At 41.4% G+C, this 16,126-nt stretch overlaps 1 long non-coding RNA gene across 1 annotated transcript; it reads right to left on the bottom strand.

The window, feature by feature from the left end:
* Positions 1 to 1,255: 1,255 nt before the first annotated feature.
* LOC144635625 (uncharacterized) lies at positions 1,256 to 11,307 on the bottom strand. The gene is made up of 4 exons (XR_013567385.1): positions 11,201 to 11,307; positions 10,527 to 10,723; positions 2,181 to 2,198; positions 1,256 to 1,460 (listed from the first exon to the last, which is right to left on the bottom strand). It is a non-coding gene; the product is annotated as an uncharacterized LOC144635625 (long non-coding RNA).
* Positions 11,308 to 16,126: the final 4,819 nt, after the last annotated feature.

Raw genomic sequence — 16,126 nt, 5'->3', positions numbered from 1 at the left:
GGGGGGGGGGGGGCTCCGGCCCGCACCCCTATAGTAGTAAGGTCAAGTCTATTACATGAGTTATGCGTCGGCAATGCCTAAACTTTAGACTAACTTTAAACGAAGTTATACTGGCTAAAAACGGTTTGAGGAAACACTCCAACTGGTCTGCCTCCTGCCAGTTGGGATTTTTAACCATGTTATGTTTATTTAAAATATTTGTTTCACATTGGCCCTGAAAACCCCCATTAATTTTTCGGAGTGGTCAATTAAGTATATTATTATATTATTACTGATTCGTTGCGAAGAAAAACAGCTTTAGGGCAAAATTTCTGACTTCCAGGACATTGGATAACGAGTGACAACAAGTACACGGAGGGCCAATGCTTTAAAATTTTGCCATCTCGTTACAAAAAGAACTTCAGTTCAGCTTCACCGCGTTCAAAATAATGACAGCTGCTGTCAGAATGCATTTGTCCTTCACCAGACTTAATTATCTCCGTCTTCATCTCGTTCTTCTCCTCGGTGGATTCAATGATAACTGCATGGCTTTTAGATTCTTTTCTTTTTCAATTCTCTTCGTGTAATTACAATGGTGATGAGGGTACTGGCGAACATTATTGTTCATCAGCAACGCCATCTTCGTTATGATTACTTTCCAGCTCATCTGTACACTTTGCAAGTGGCGCCAACTGACTGCTAAGGACCTCTTCTTTCGTTACTAACGAAAGAAAAAAACAACACTGCATTCACGTCGCCTGGTTTGATGATCGAACCAGGCGACGCTAATGCAGTGTTGTTTCGGTTGCAGGTATCCAGTGCTTTTTTTCCCGGTGGTATCTATCTTGGGTAGAACGCACTCCCCTAATCTCTGATTACTACTAGTTTTAGTACCACACAAATTGAAACACTAGCGGACCAACGTTACTTTCGGTAACCAAAGCGACACGGGAAGACACTTTGTTACTCTGAATAGTAATTTGCTAATATCTCCGAGCAAACCTATCAGCGCGCGCGTCCGGTTTTGTACCACGTCATATGTTTTGTCCAATGAGAGCGCGCGGTAATTAATCGGTATGTCATATTCAGTGTTCCATAGGACTCAGTTCGTGAGGGATGTTTTTTCCATGAAGTCACGTGAAAGCTGGTTTTCTAAAATATTTCCGGTAATCTTTTCCTTTTCCTATCCTACCCCTCCCTAAAGTGACCCAATTCATAACACAGGCCATTCAAAGCAACACTTTTCAGCAAACAGTAAAACTACATTTTAATCACCATGCATTATTGCTTTTTCACTTTTACAATGACTCTACCCAGCATGTGCCGAGGTAACATCAACCCTAAATTAAAAGCGCAAGATTATTGAGCCAACTTTGACAGCCGTTTTGGTTCCATTCTCATTTTAAAACGGGAAATTCGCGAATCTTAATCCACTTTCTTACTGGCTGCATCCGCCGCGATTTTCGCCATATCCACCATATTATTATTATTATTTATTTTATGTGTCCCCTATTAGTAGAGAGTGTTTCACTCTCGGCTAGAATTGCTCTGACATATTAATAAAGTTGTTGATTGATTGATTTAGCCATATCCACCTAGGCCTTTCTCGATTATGCTAGCATTTTTTTCGGCATTTTTTGGGAAAACGAGCATTTTTTTCGTTTTTTCTTGAAAAAGAATTGCTAGCATTTTCTGTCATTTTTCATGACTGTGGTCCAGATTTCAGTACTCAGCACTCAGGAGGATAAATAATCCTAAAGTTTCACAATTTTGATTACTTAATTTGATTGTTTTCTGTCTGTTTCGAGTCGACTGTTTGTGCGTTGTGTTACTTGTGTGTGTACACCAACGGAAAAAAAAAAGGTATGGGTGGTCAGCGGATAACTCTTTATCTTGCTCAGCCAAGATCAGCGAAGATGACGTCGGCCACGAACTTGCAAGATAGACCAGTTCCATCATCTATAGCAAGAGATCGATCACTACAGTCCACTACAGTATCACCTGTTGTTGATTTGAGCATATAATGTAAGAGTTTGTACGTTTTGTTTGAAATAAAACAAAGCATTCTTTGGAATTCAAGTGGCATTTTTTAAAGAAATCAGGCATTATTTTAGCATTTTTTTGGCTTTATTGGAGAATTTCTAGTAGCATTAAATGCCAGTTTTACTAGCATAATCGAGAAAGGCCTATATCCACCATATCGTCCACCATAACCTCACGTTTTCCTGGAAAATGATTAGAATAAAACTTGAATTCGAATTTTCCCTCATAGTCTGGGAGCAACGGTATTCCCGTGGGATTTTTGTGAAAATTTTTGCCGACTAGTCTTAAAGTGTTGAGGCGGGCCTGATGAACGCGATTAATGTTGTTGGCAATCTTGTAGTCCATGCAAAGGCACAGAACAGGCAATTGAAAGAACATCACCTTTTTGGCTTAACACGAAAACGAGGCTATGTGATAAGCTCCATAAAAAAGGTGTTATTTGTTCGTTTTTTGGTGCAATTAGAAGCAGTTACGTTAGTTGAGATGCCCAAAAGAATATTATAGCTAATATGACTAATTTCGGTCACGTGACCATGGAATCGAGGCTCTATTTTATTGTGGTTCCTCAAACCATAGCCCCTCCCGTCTCCTCGCCATAAGTTCCCTAGCTATGTTAGGAGGAATCAATGAATATGCTAGCGTTGGGTAGTTAAAAGAAATAAAAAGACTTTGCACTGTCTTGTTAAGCTAGTAACCGTCTTTCAAATATATTTGACATGTCTACAGTCCCTCCTTTTTCCCTCTCAGATTGCAGTAGGCTCTGTAAGTTACCTTCCTAGGCATCGCTGTCAGAGTCGTCCTCCTCACTTTCCACACTGTCGTAATCTTTGTAAGCATTCTCGCATGAATCATCGCTTTCACAGCAAGAACAAAGATCTGTGCAATGCAAGCCAGCTTTTCGGCACTGGCATCGATTGCTCGAGCATCGGTCTTTTCTACATCCGCACTTTACTAACTCGATGATAGCTTGAGGTGCAGGTGCTTCTTTCGTCATTACGGGGATCCATTCGTCGCCTTCTTTCTTCCATCCGTAACCATCTGGGTTTGGCAACCTGGGACAGCATACTTTGTCGTTGTTCCAAACAATCATCTGGTAGTGGGTACGGAGAATTGCTTCACTAAGTGCACCCTGCGTAGGGGGTAGTCTGTCTGATTGCGCCTGACTCTTTTTGAACATCTGCCACCTGAGGTCTTTAACATTTGAGATTCTTGTTCTGGGTTGATAAATCTGGCAAACGAACTTCTCTACCAAAGCCACTGTCCTCTCTTCTGGATACAGCGTCGTTCCAAGGCATCCCAAAGCATTAACGACGTCTTCGTCTGCGTCTTTGAAGACTTTCCAGCACGCAGGTTTTCCTTTACCAGAAAAACTGCCAGTTACATCAGCTCCGCTTAGTGCATGGAACGCGGGTAATGCTGCCAGTTTAGAACTGCCAAGAGCACTTGAAATCGCCCCAAGCTCAATTTCACGCCGGTTCTGACCAGTGCCAGTGACGAATTATGTCTTTACACATAACTCCGGGTAACGTCTTAGGCAAAGAACAAGGACGTCTGTGTCTGGGGAATAGATCAGCAATTGCGTAGCGCCATTAGAAGCTGCATCTAGAGCATGGAGTACAATTTTTGTATCCGCTTCTTCTTGGGTGCTTTGCAGGTGGGCTACATCTTCATGCGTCCCTTGACATTCGTTCCCATAGGCCACAACAACGCGCATTTCAGTCTTCTTTGCATGGTCGAAAAACTTCTTTCCCAAGTAGCTGGTTAGTTTTTTCTTGGTTTCGGTATGAGAAAGAAGTCTTCTCATTGGGACCTTTGCGATGTGAGTCGAGTCTGTTATACGGTAAAAGACGGGGTCCTGACCGGCCTGTCTTCTAACTCTGGTTGCTGTCTTTAGAGACGACGGCAAGTCGTATCTGTCGAAAATCAAGCGAACTTCGTCACTGGATTGAAACTTCTTGGTGATTCTTTTGTTAAAGTGTTCAGCCAACTGCGAAATGTTTTTTATGTCCTCTGGCTTATCAATGCACTGCAGCTCTGCCATAGCGTCAACAACAGCAGCTTTCATTTGCGGTAAAGGCTCCATGTCAAAGTTCATCATTTCATCTACGTTATTTCCAGAAGCTGCCTCATGTGTTTGCTGTGGATCACCACCAAGCGTCTCTAGGATTCTCATTAATGTGCTCTTTGCAGGACAGTGAAACATCGTGCCATCGGCTGCAAACAAAGACCTCGGCACCACAGAAAATTCATACCGTCCTATAGCTTCCTTGACGTCCACCTCAGGTCTGCTCTTGCAAACAACCATCAGACTAGCGAAGAGGGATCTGTCCTCTTGTAACTCTACCACTCTATCCTTGCAAGGTACTTTCAGTACCTTTGCGCTGTCCTTCCATGTAAGAAGTTTCCGTTTCTTCATCGTGGACCAGAGGTTCACCTTGTTCGATTGAATTCTTTCTTTCACAAAGGTCTCATAAAGGGTCCTGCCTATCTCACTTTGACGACAAAGATCGCTTTTCACCGCTTCAGGCATGACAACTTTGGTTACCATGTTGTAAAGATCGTTACTTTCTTCTTCGAACGGGTTACCAAAGTTCTGTAATGTAGTCAGTAGCTGATCAATGGCTCTGTCTTCGCGTTGTAAGACAAAAGCGGCAAGGTTGTGGTGCTTAGTTTGTGTCTTTGAATTCATCCCAGCCATTTCCTTTGCTTCACCAGCTAGCCGGGCGAGTTCCGGCGCAATAAGAAAAAACTTTGCTCTTGCACTTGGGTTTTGGGTGATCCCAATCAGTCCTCCTGTGACCTTCATGGAACGGTTGACATGCTCAAGAGCTGTATCCGCTCCTACCGCACAAAATGGTGCTTCAGAGTTTTTGTTCACCACCCAATTACCATTGACAAATTCCTCATAGACCTCTGGACTCGATTCCTTGAGCGATCCCATTTCGGCTATGTAAATGGGTATCATGCGGGCATAATTTAACAAGTCGTGCGCGAAAAAGTACTCGGTAAACAACTCCAAAGATTCCAGGTGTAGTATCCAATCACCAGTGCGAACAGACTTTATGAAAGCTAGCAACTGCATGATCATACGCATATATTGTCGCATTACCATAAACAAAGGGCTCCTAGCATGTGCTTCATCAAACGCTGTCATCTTTTCAACGATTCGTAAGTTCTCTATAGTTGATATCATCTCAGCGTTTGCTTTCTTCACATTCTCTTCTTTTCCGACAATGCATGCTTCGCTCAGCTCTTTCGCTACTTGCTCTAGCCTCTGGTGTGATTGTAAATCATCCTGGAACAAACTTTCTTGGTACATGGTAAACAGAGCTTGCAGCGTTATTAAATGTGCGTTCTCCCCTCTCCTAACGTGTTTACCTTCTATGATTTGTCTGACCGTTGAAGGGCCATACAACTCGGACTCAGTCCAGCATATATCAATTCCGCTGTTGTCAATGAAAGAACCGATCGTTCGCAGCAGTGCCATCACAATGTGAAGCTCGCCTGGTCTCAAAATTATATGGTCCAGATCGCTTCGGTGCATTTGTAACTTCTTGGCTGGCTGATAGAGCCCCATATCAAGCGATATAACGGTCTTCCTATTTGGTCCAACAACCTTTTTATTGATGGCTTGTGCCTGCATGAGCACAGTGAGAAGAGTGTTCCATTCATGTGCTGGAGCCGCTATAAGCGGAGGAGTGCTGACTCTTGTTACATGCAGATTATCGCTTATTAGAGACTTGTACCCTGACCACACCGGAATGCCACTTCTCTCGACCTGCTCTTTCTTAGGTTCGTGTGTCTGCGTAGATTCATCTGTTTCCCCTCTAGAAACTTCCCTTGTCATGCTGCGAGCAAGAAGCCAAGCAAATTCTTCATGCCGTACTACTATAGGCAGGTCCATTTCTGCAAACAGACCAAAGCGGGGATTCGCGGGATATGCTGGATTGGAAGCAGGTGCTGGACACTGCAATAGATCTGTAACAGACTCCGGGAGCTCTTTTATTGACCTCCTGTGTTCGGTAGACTTCTCCAGCCTAAGAACATAATAATTCGTTATAAACCTAGACACCAAAGTAATATATAATGTATTGAAATCACTTGAATAACAATAACTCCACATTATTTTACGTTTAAAGTTTTCCACAGTTTCGTTTCTGTGACAAGTAAAAATACTAATAGTGTACAGTTTTTAGTTTTCGCAAAATATATAGATCCACTCCAGAACATACGACTAAAATTAATTTTTTTACCTTTTAAACATTATATTAAATGATTAAATGAACTTTTGAAACGTAAAAAGTGCTTATTCATGCTGCTTTACGAAATGTTCCTGGTACCTTTTGACTCGTGATCTGATTGGTAAAAACAAACTGAATCAAATATATCTTGCCTTATTGTCATATGTCTAAGTTCGTACCTCAACTCTGGTATGTTATCTTGAATCTCTTGCTTCTGGTAGATCGCCATTGCGGTACCATGGAGTGTACCCTGTCCGTCATAAGTGTCCTCCTTAAAGTCGATGTTATCAATGGCAAAAAACACATGTCTGTCTTTGACGATTTCTGGCGGCAGGTAGATTCCGTCAAGTTGATTCATACGATGCAGAACATCCGCCTCTATCTGCGCTTCAATTCTTAGTAGCCTGTTATATTCAATCGACATCCCTAAACCGTAAAGCATGTTAACAATTGCTTTGCTTCTAACGGCCTGGTGGACAGCCAATCCCACAGCCACCTGCTGCGGCATCTCCCTCGCTCCTTGCACAACTTCGGACTTCTTGTTGTTCTTCTGCCGTTCAGTAAGACACATACACACAGTAGTTTGTGCCAGACTTAAAGCACGCTTATGAACTTCTAGCGACTTCTTTTCTGCAAGAAGTTGAGTGTTGGGGCCTTGCAACACCCATCTGAAGAAGGAATATAGCTCCTCTGGTAAGTTCTCTTTACTTATGTCTTCAATTGATCCTGAAAACACCCATTTTTCGCAATTATTAATAACCTTCCTCAACAAAAGAGCAGCTTTGAACAGAAGTTTCATTTCTTCTGTACCGTTAGTGTTTTCCTTTTCGGCAAGATGAATGGCGGCATCTCGCGTCTTCTTGATGCTCAATCGCTCTGACTCATTAACCTTCTGCGGTCGGTGAAATTCGACTTCAGGTATGGAATGTTGAATTAATTGTTTTAACGCTTTTCGACTACATTCGGGATTTCCCACATTGTTTGTTCTACGAATGCTTTCATACGCCGCTTGTAATTCAGACATGATCAATATCTTCCCTTCTCTCAAGTTAATCTCAGTCATTGCTAAAAACTCTGTTTGAGCAGCATTCTCGCTTGTCGATGAATCATTGTTTGACGCAGTCGTCGGGTCCTGCTGCTGGCGCAGTACATTTGTAACGTTATTTAACCAGCAAGTTTTATGGTACCTGATTTTGGTAGCCTGCTCATCACTCATGTCAAGAGAAGTTACAAGTTTTAGGCGGAGACTATCGTTTCCAGACTTTTCAATTGCAGCGCGCAGGGATTCAACAGATGACGATTCACGTACGTTAAAGAGGGCTTTCGAGCGGGATTCACTGCCGTCACAGAAAAAGCAGTTGTCGCTGTTAAATGGTGTAGTTTTGGACCGTGTTAGTGGCAGTTGCCTTTCCTCTACTGGGACATTTGAGGTCTTGCGTCTTGTTTCGTTTGGTCCAGCCAGCTGCCTTTCGTATCTTTCTTTCGCTCTCTTGCGCATTCCAGTGTGGACTGCGTTCTGGTAACACTCCCTGTGCCATGATGCCCCTTTATCCTCAAGCTCTTGTGCTGTAAACTCTTTCAGTTTCGACCAACTCTCGAAGTAGTTTAACACTCCATAAGAAGCCCACTCTTGAATACAAGCTAAAATTCTCTCGTGTGAAGTGGGTTTTACAACAAGTTCCTCGTTTCTTATTTCTTGACAAATAATACACAAACTTAATTTCAGGTCTTTGTTTTCGCTAGACGATGTGATACTCGACATTACAAGTGTAACGGCGATACTAAACTGCGATATTCGTCCGCTAATCCACAACATCCAAACCAGAAACATAAATATGCACCAGCACGTGGAACGAAGAAAGTAATTTACATGTGTAAATCAGTACACAAGTTTTAACAACAACAACAACAACAACGTCACTGAACGAAAATCAACAACAATCATAACAGTTTATTTCTACCATAAATTTATTCTTAGTTTTTACTACGTAGACATAAAAGCAGTCTGCGTCCACATCAAAGAGTCGAAAGATTTGCACTTAAGTAAAAAAACATAGTTCACAACCAGTAGGTTTGAATACTTGTTGTTTTCTCGGTGTTTTGTCAGATTAATTTTAAAACGATAAACCGTATTACTAAATACCTTGTTTCTAACAATTTAATTTGTTTTTAAAAGTGAACTGTAATAATTTTTCTTTCTTTTTTAAAAAAAAATGGATCTAACAGCAAGCTATGAATTCAGCCTCGATTTAATATTGTAGATCCTGCACATGACCAATTTAATCAGCACGAGTGATGGTCTTTCATCTTATAATTTTAAATACTGGAAAAGTTTTGTCCCATTATACTAAAAACTACAAGGTTTCACCGATAAAGAGCGTGCGAGGAGCAATTTAAAACTTCAGCCTCGTTTTCATACAGGGTACGTTTTAACGCGCCGCACAAATCGTCTGCATGGGTTACAAAACTGCCAACAACATTAATCATGTTCCTTAGGTCCTTCGCAACACTTCTGCACTGGTCGGCAAAAATCTTCACGAAATTCCCACGGAACTTTTTTCAGTGACATTTGCTCCCGGACTATCAATAAAAACATCAAAGGCTACAAATAAGTCCTATTCCTATACCCCTTTGAGTAGTTAAAGTGGTGGTTGCTCTTAAAAGGAAAAATTATTCTTCATTTTTGGGCTTAAAAATACATAAAATTGAAAGTTTTCGACTTTAGAGCATCTACTGAAACAATTAGACTTAACTCGCCCCGTTTTTTATGACCAATTGATAATTAAAGAACAGTAATATAATTAAATAAAAAACTGAAAACAAAATAAACAACAACAGTGAGCTATCAATGGGACTGCAACAAATCAGTAATGCATCAACCCGGCTGAGCCATGCTTGAAAATGATGAATGACTACATGAAGCTACATGAAAAATAATCAATGACTTTTAAAGGCTGGTTCTCATATAATCGCCCCGCCGGATAGTTTTTATCGCCCTGTCACTTCAAAATGAGAACATTTCGAAACATTACACGGGCGATCGCTTACGTCTGCGGCGATTGGGGCGATCACGATCGCTTGGATCGCCCGTGTTCTATCCTTCTAGCTTCTCTTCTTGCTCCCTCTTCGCCGTAATGAACTGAGAAGATAGGAGGCCACGAGTTCTGCTCTTTCATCGAAGGCTGCCATTGTGTTGGATCTTGGGCTAAAATGATTGTTATTCGTAGGTCTTTGCTCATACAAGGCAATCGGGACGATCATATGAGAACCCCCGATCGCTTCCAAGTTAACCCGACTATGCAAATCCGAAAACAAACCAGGGGCAAAAATAAAACTAATGGGACTACAAAATATATCTGAACAATTTTGACTGCGGGTGCACGTCGTAAACCAAAACTTCGCCAATTACGAAGATAAAACAAAGAAGCAACAAGAATTCGAAACGAAGACCGTATGCGCTAGCTCCAATTCGTACATGGCTAGCGCATGCGGCTATCATGTTGCTATCCAAGAAAAAAAGTAACTTTTGAAAGTCCAATAAAAACAGTTCCAAACAATTAACTGATAAACTTAACACGCCACGGCAACCAACCAGCCAGTGAGTTTTACGGTCTTGAGAAACCGCCGCATCATCCTCGTCAGCACTACCATGATCGGGATAAATACCTTGAGGAAAATGACATCCCCAAGCCCAAAGTTATGAGAAACAAAAAACAAGGCACTTCGCATTCCTTAGAATAATAAAAAGTAATGCATGGCTTTTAATCTGATCCTCGATTTTCGAATGACAAACAACGGCGGCAGGTTTGCTCTTTTCTGAGATTTGTTTTCTGTGAATTTACAAATACTTCTCGTGGCCGTTTGCCGTTCCGCCATTGATAAAGCAGTATGGTCATCTAAGAAATTATGCCAACCAATTTCAAATAAATAGTACGAACACCCGACTATGTAAACCCAAAAACAAACCAGGCCCCAGTTGTTCAAAGGGTGGATAGCGCTATCCACCGGACAAATCACTATCTGGTGGATAGCGAAGAAGGTCATGACAGCTATTCCCTGGATAGTGACTTATCCGGTGGATAGTGTTATCCATTCTTTGAACAACTGGGGCCAGGAGAATAAAATAAAGCCAAGGGACAGGTGCACGCCGTCGTAAACCAAAACATGTCCAATTAAGACTAACAAAGAAGCCGAACAAGAATTTGAAACGAAACCATATACGATTTGGGGCTAGCGAATGCGGCTATCATGTTGCTATCCAAGAAGAAAGTCACTTACGACGCCACGGCCACGGACCATAGGGCGGACCCTCAGGATTACGGTCTTGAGGATCATTCGCATCATCCGCGTCAACACCAAGTTCATGGCGGTGCCTCTCAGCCTCACGATGAATACCTTGAGGAAATGACATCCCCAGGGCCAAAGTTATGAGGAACAAGAAAATAAGGCACTTCATGTTCCTTCAAAAATATAAACATATCCGAAGTAAGTAGTTTTAAGTTCATTTTGTGACTGTGTCTTTTGGGGCCTATCGTATGTGTAAAAACAATTAATATTAGAAGGTTTTCGCATGAATGTAGGCTAAACTGTAAAACAAAACATCTAAGGTACGTTTAACGGTTAACAGGGAGTAACAGCAATTCACAATTTGCTGCTGTCGCATGCTAACCGTCTAGGTCTCAGTTCAGCTCTCTCGAGCCATCGTAGGGTTACAAACAAAGCTCTGGCCTGGTAGGATTTTCTTCGAGATTTGATAATAGAAATAAAATACTTCCAAGCGGCAAGTTGCGAAAGATTTGAAAGATTGGGGCGGGATTTCTTTCAGTACAGAGGATAGGTGTGACTATTTGGCTTGAAGCGGCACTTACTGTACGAAACGTTCAAATGAACTCGTTACTTTGCCGTGGTATATTTGAAATCGAACTATACATTCCTACCTTTTCCTGGGAACTTGCAGTGGATCACAACCCGAAGTTAAAATACTTTCTTCAAGTACTGACGATGGATTAGCGAGAACTGCTTTGATGTAAACCCTTTCAGTCATCGTATATATTTGATGTAGCAGTCTTTTGAAATGACATTGCATCAGCTAAAAGCATTCCAACATGTTAATATCGTTACGTTGACCACCAAATAGTCCAAATAATTATACTGTTGTTCATACCCCCGTTTCTAATCCCCTCCAGGCTTGTTACATGACATACAGGCGAGATGTTATTCCATTCCTTCGTTCTCGTCCCTATTTTAATTCTATCTTTTTCTTTTTTTACTTTGGCACGAGAACCTTGTTTTGTAAGTAAGAAAGTAACAAAGACTGTAATCAAATATCAGGCGAGCCTGATATGCAGCCGAAGCGTAACAAAAAGGTACGATTAGGTATTTACCGTACCCAAATTCAGCCAAAAATCCGGTTATATTTATCGCTCTGTTGAAGCCATGCTTGCAAGGTACGTACTGCAAATTGTGTTGACCCTGTCTTCAACACTTTTACCAAGTTCTTCTTCTGCCTTTTTTCCACTCGTTTGTTTAGAGTTTCATTCTCTAAATTTTCAAAATCAAAATTAAGCGATAAATTTGGAAATTCCGACTCCATTTTTTCAGTCTGAATGTCTCAGTACTCGTCGGCAAACATCGCGCAATTGGCTAGCGCGCTCAAGTTTAGTTTTGGCGGGAAAGTTTCCTCTTTTCACGACCGCTAAACACCGCTAAATTTAAAGTACGAAGTTCTGTTTTATTGGTAGAACCTCTTTTCAATTCATCGTACAGTAACACTACTTTCCTTCAAAGTGACCGTGATATGGTGGCATATCAGGTCAGTGACTTGACTATCGTAGGATATCAGGACAGTAGATCGCGCTTCTGATTGGCTACTTGCGAATTTGGGTACGGTAAGCTACCGAAGCGTACCAAAAAGGTACGATTAGGTATAAATACAAAACTTATTTCAATCAGCATTTTTCAGACACACTAATACGCATTAGGGAATTCTCATAACCATAACTGTTTGAAATATAGCCATGATAAATTTTTCATTAACAGAATCGCATTTGCATTATATTTCTTCAGAGACTCACTTGGTGGTTGATAACTGTTTAGCTTTGCTATTATTCTTTCAGATATATGGTCCCGACAACGTTTAAACATTTCAAAAATCTTATAGGCTCAAAGAAAAAGGCATTTCTGCGAAGTAACTGAAAATCGTGAGGACAGCAACTTCTGTTTAAAGTGCACCTAACCCCCGAAACAATACTTTCAAAATTGATTGTACATGAGTTAGAGAGTTGAATGGTTAAATATTTCTTCATCTCAATGTTGCGTTTTTAAGTTATGAAGGTTTATTTTTCCAATATGTTAATGAGTATGACGTCTACCCAGTCTTCATTCAATATACAGATTTTGACTGGTTCACACAAGCAGTATTTAAAAAGCATTATCATAATACTCGCAATTTCCACAATTTTTATTGTAAATTTGGTGTCTGGTAATGGCGAGTAAATAATGATATAAGCAAAACAAGTATGCTTAAAAGCCTGTCCCACGCTCATGTCATGTTGAATAATTTCTTCACTATTTATCACCGAGCTTGAAATTTACCATCTTTATTATTTACAACTTGGTATTTGTTGTTAAGTTACGCGCGCGATCAAGAAATTGATAACAAACTTAAAATGTTTTTGTTTAACCTGGTGATATATATTTATACCAGTGGTGGATCTAGGGGAGGGGCCCGGGCGCTTATTTTTAGAACAAATAGAGGCCCAAAAGGCCGAGAAAATTTTTTTGGGAGAGCGCCCGCTACCCTCCCCCCCCCCCCCGCCTCCCCACCCCCTTATCTGAAGGTCTGGATCCGCCACTGTATACTGATGGACATTGTACCGCACTCGGTCACAAGGAAAGAAAGTAAAATACGCACGCTTAAAATCCATCAAATATCAAAACTCGCGTGCGATTGGTCAACGAGGTCGCGCTAACAAAACCTAGCGAATATCATATTTAATTTCTCTCTCTCTCAGCTTTTCATAGTTCCTTCCTTATCAGTGTTATCTGCTTTTTTGCTTAATCATCGACAGAGAGTTTCACAACGATCAAGAGAATGCACAAGCAAAACTGACTGGTTGAGCTTCTCCTGAGTTTAGAAATTGGCTTTAAATGCATGAAGTCAACATTGAGCAAACTCATCACATTTGCAAAAGATAACTTCTGGTCACCCCCCCAGATCCACCAAAAAGATAAAAATAAGCACATTAAAATAATAAATTTTTACACCTCCTTCTCCCCTCTTCTCCGCACAGGCCTCTTTCGTGTTTCATACAAGCTGGGAAATGGGGAGAGGTGAAAAGGAAGCCTGTGGAGCCTGGAGATAATCAAAACGTTTTCATTTTTTTCCTGTTTTTCGCCTTCCCCACTAAAGTAGCCCCTGCAGAGGAGAGAGCCTCCTTCTCTATAAAGAAAACTGGGGCTAAATATAATAGCAAACAAAATATTTGTTAACAGCCACCACCCTTTGAAAAATCATGAATCCATCCCTGTTAGGTACATAGTACTATAGCAGTGGCCTAATGGTAAGGGGCGCTGGACTCCGGATTGAGCAGTCTGAGTTCAAGACCTGGCCTGGGCACTGCGTTGTGTTCTTAGGCAAGGCACTTTACTCTCACAGTGCCTCTCTCCAACTAGGTGTATAAATGGGTACCAGCGAATTTACTGCTGGGGGTAACCCTGTGATGGACTAGCATCCCATCCAGGGGGGAGTAGAAATACCCCCAGCCGCTCAATGCTACAGAAACTGGGATAAGCTCCGGCCTGATGAGCCACTTGACTCGTACATGTATGCAGGCTTAACCTACCTTAATAATCTACAGAGTATTGAATGCACTTTAACCCTTAAACTACCAACAACGCATATTTGCGTAGAAAATACCAGCAGTGATTAAAAAATCTGCAGCCTTCGCATATCTGGGCACATGATAGTAATCATCCCTTGTTCTGGCAAAGTGATTATTTTCATAGTTTTTAAAGCCAACTAACTGACTACAGCTCTAGATTTCCGTTATATATGGCTGTTTTTTCTGCAGCAAATCCGAAAATGCCCGTTTTTACTCCATAGAACAACAACAAAAAACATACATCTTTGCCTCCAATTTTTTTTAATGAAAAAGTAATAACGAATCCAAAAGTGTACATTTGCAGCAAACTTCAAGCCTATTTCTTTCTGTTCACCAAGAAAAATTCTCATCAATCTTTCAGCAGACTGAGCAATAACCATTCGATTAGAGCAATGCTTGCAAACCTGCAATTTCCTTATTGGTGACCGAAAGGAATGCCTGGGTAAAACTGCCTTGTCGGCGAAATGCAAGTCCACCTACCTCTATTTCATAGGTTTTTTATAAGTGTCGAGCCACCCAATCCTACCGGCAAAATACTGCACCGACTGCATTCTTTGGAAGTCAAAAGTTGTCCAAATTGCCTTGGCAGGTCTCGGAATCCCTCCACAGAACGGCCAGAGAGACAATTTCATTCATGGACTGCCATGTTCCGATACAAATGTTTTTGGCGTTCCAATCATCGTCAAATCATCTCTCACCTCTGGTTTCTTTCAGAAGTTTGCCTCTACCCACCATTCTAGCTTAATGATGCCAGCCTGGGGGCTTCTGCAGTGGAAAATGACTCGGAAAAACACTTATAAACGAAAATTTTGCCAGATTCGAGCCCTTGTGCTTGCTTACCAAAGAAGCGACGGCTGAATACTGACGTCACAATAAAAGTTTGAGCCCTCAGTGTTTTGAAACAGCACATATTAATTGCTTAAGCTTCTTATATGCCATCATGAAATTCAAAAGATTGCCTAAGCCCAGAAAACGGCTGAAAAAATCCCAGAAGCGCGGTATTTTAAGGGTTAAAGAGAACAATAGGGGTCACGTGACCAAGACTTACCACACTACGGAGTGAGAGCTAGGGTTATGCTTAACCCATAATAGTGCCTGGATTTGGGTTGCAGGTTTGAGGGTTATGGTTTAGGGTTAGGGTTGAGTTGTTGGGGTTAGGGTTAGATTTAGGCTTAGAATTGCAGTTTGGGCCTGGGCTAGTCACGTGACAAGCACTCCTACCACACTGGATCACCTTAGTTGAAGTAAGTGTAGCCTTGTGACTGTATTGGACCTAAGTAAAGTTTCTGGTCAAGCTACAATTTTAAATTATTTACTCCTCTTGCTTCGATTTTGTGCCGTGGTCTGATTATAAAGGTTTGAGGGCTAGTGCCATGACCACCCTCCCCCCTAACTTCTTGCTCTGTGCTCAAGTTGACACAAACATTTGCAGAGGGACTAGTATTGATGAGCCTTGCATGTTTGAAGAGTCTTCGAACTCGAAAGATGAATTGACTGACAAAGAGTATTTTTGGTTAAAGTGCCTATGAAGTAAAAAATAATTTTGCTCAATTTGCTTGTTTATGTCTTAGTAAGCACAAATATACGTTTTTAAGAGATCAAAAGCGCTTTTTTCTAGTATTTTTTGAGCCTCGAAGTTTGGATTTCGCAATTCGAAGTGGGTCCTTTTCGCGCGCGGCCAAACGCTCGGGTTTCACCGGAAATGACGTACTTGGTGGTTCTAAAGACACCAGGATTATGGCGTAAAGAGAGCAAAGAGGGCTGGCGAAAGCTATTTTTCGGCTTCTGAGTCAAACAAAGGCAATTGCGCAAACGAAACTGCAACAGATGCACTTATTTCCTTTGGTGAAGCTTTCCGTAGTAAATGGAAGCAAAATTTCCATGTGTATCGTAAAGTTATTCGTTCTGATGAAAACGCAAGAAGAAACGAATTCTGTTCCGTCGGCAGTTCAAGGATCGCTGTTCTCAGCACAAGATCTT

This window comes from Oculina patagonica, chromosome 13, assembly GCF_052425735.1.
Source record: "Oculina patagonica isolate OP01 chromosome 13, crgOcupat, whole genome shotgun sequence".
NCBI classification, from domain to species: Eukaryota; Metazoa; Cnidaria; class Anthozoa; order Scleractinia; family Oculinidae; genus Oculina; species Oculina patagonica.
This window is presented reverse-complemented; position numbering and strand designations above follow the sequence as displayed.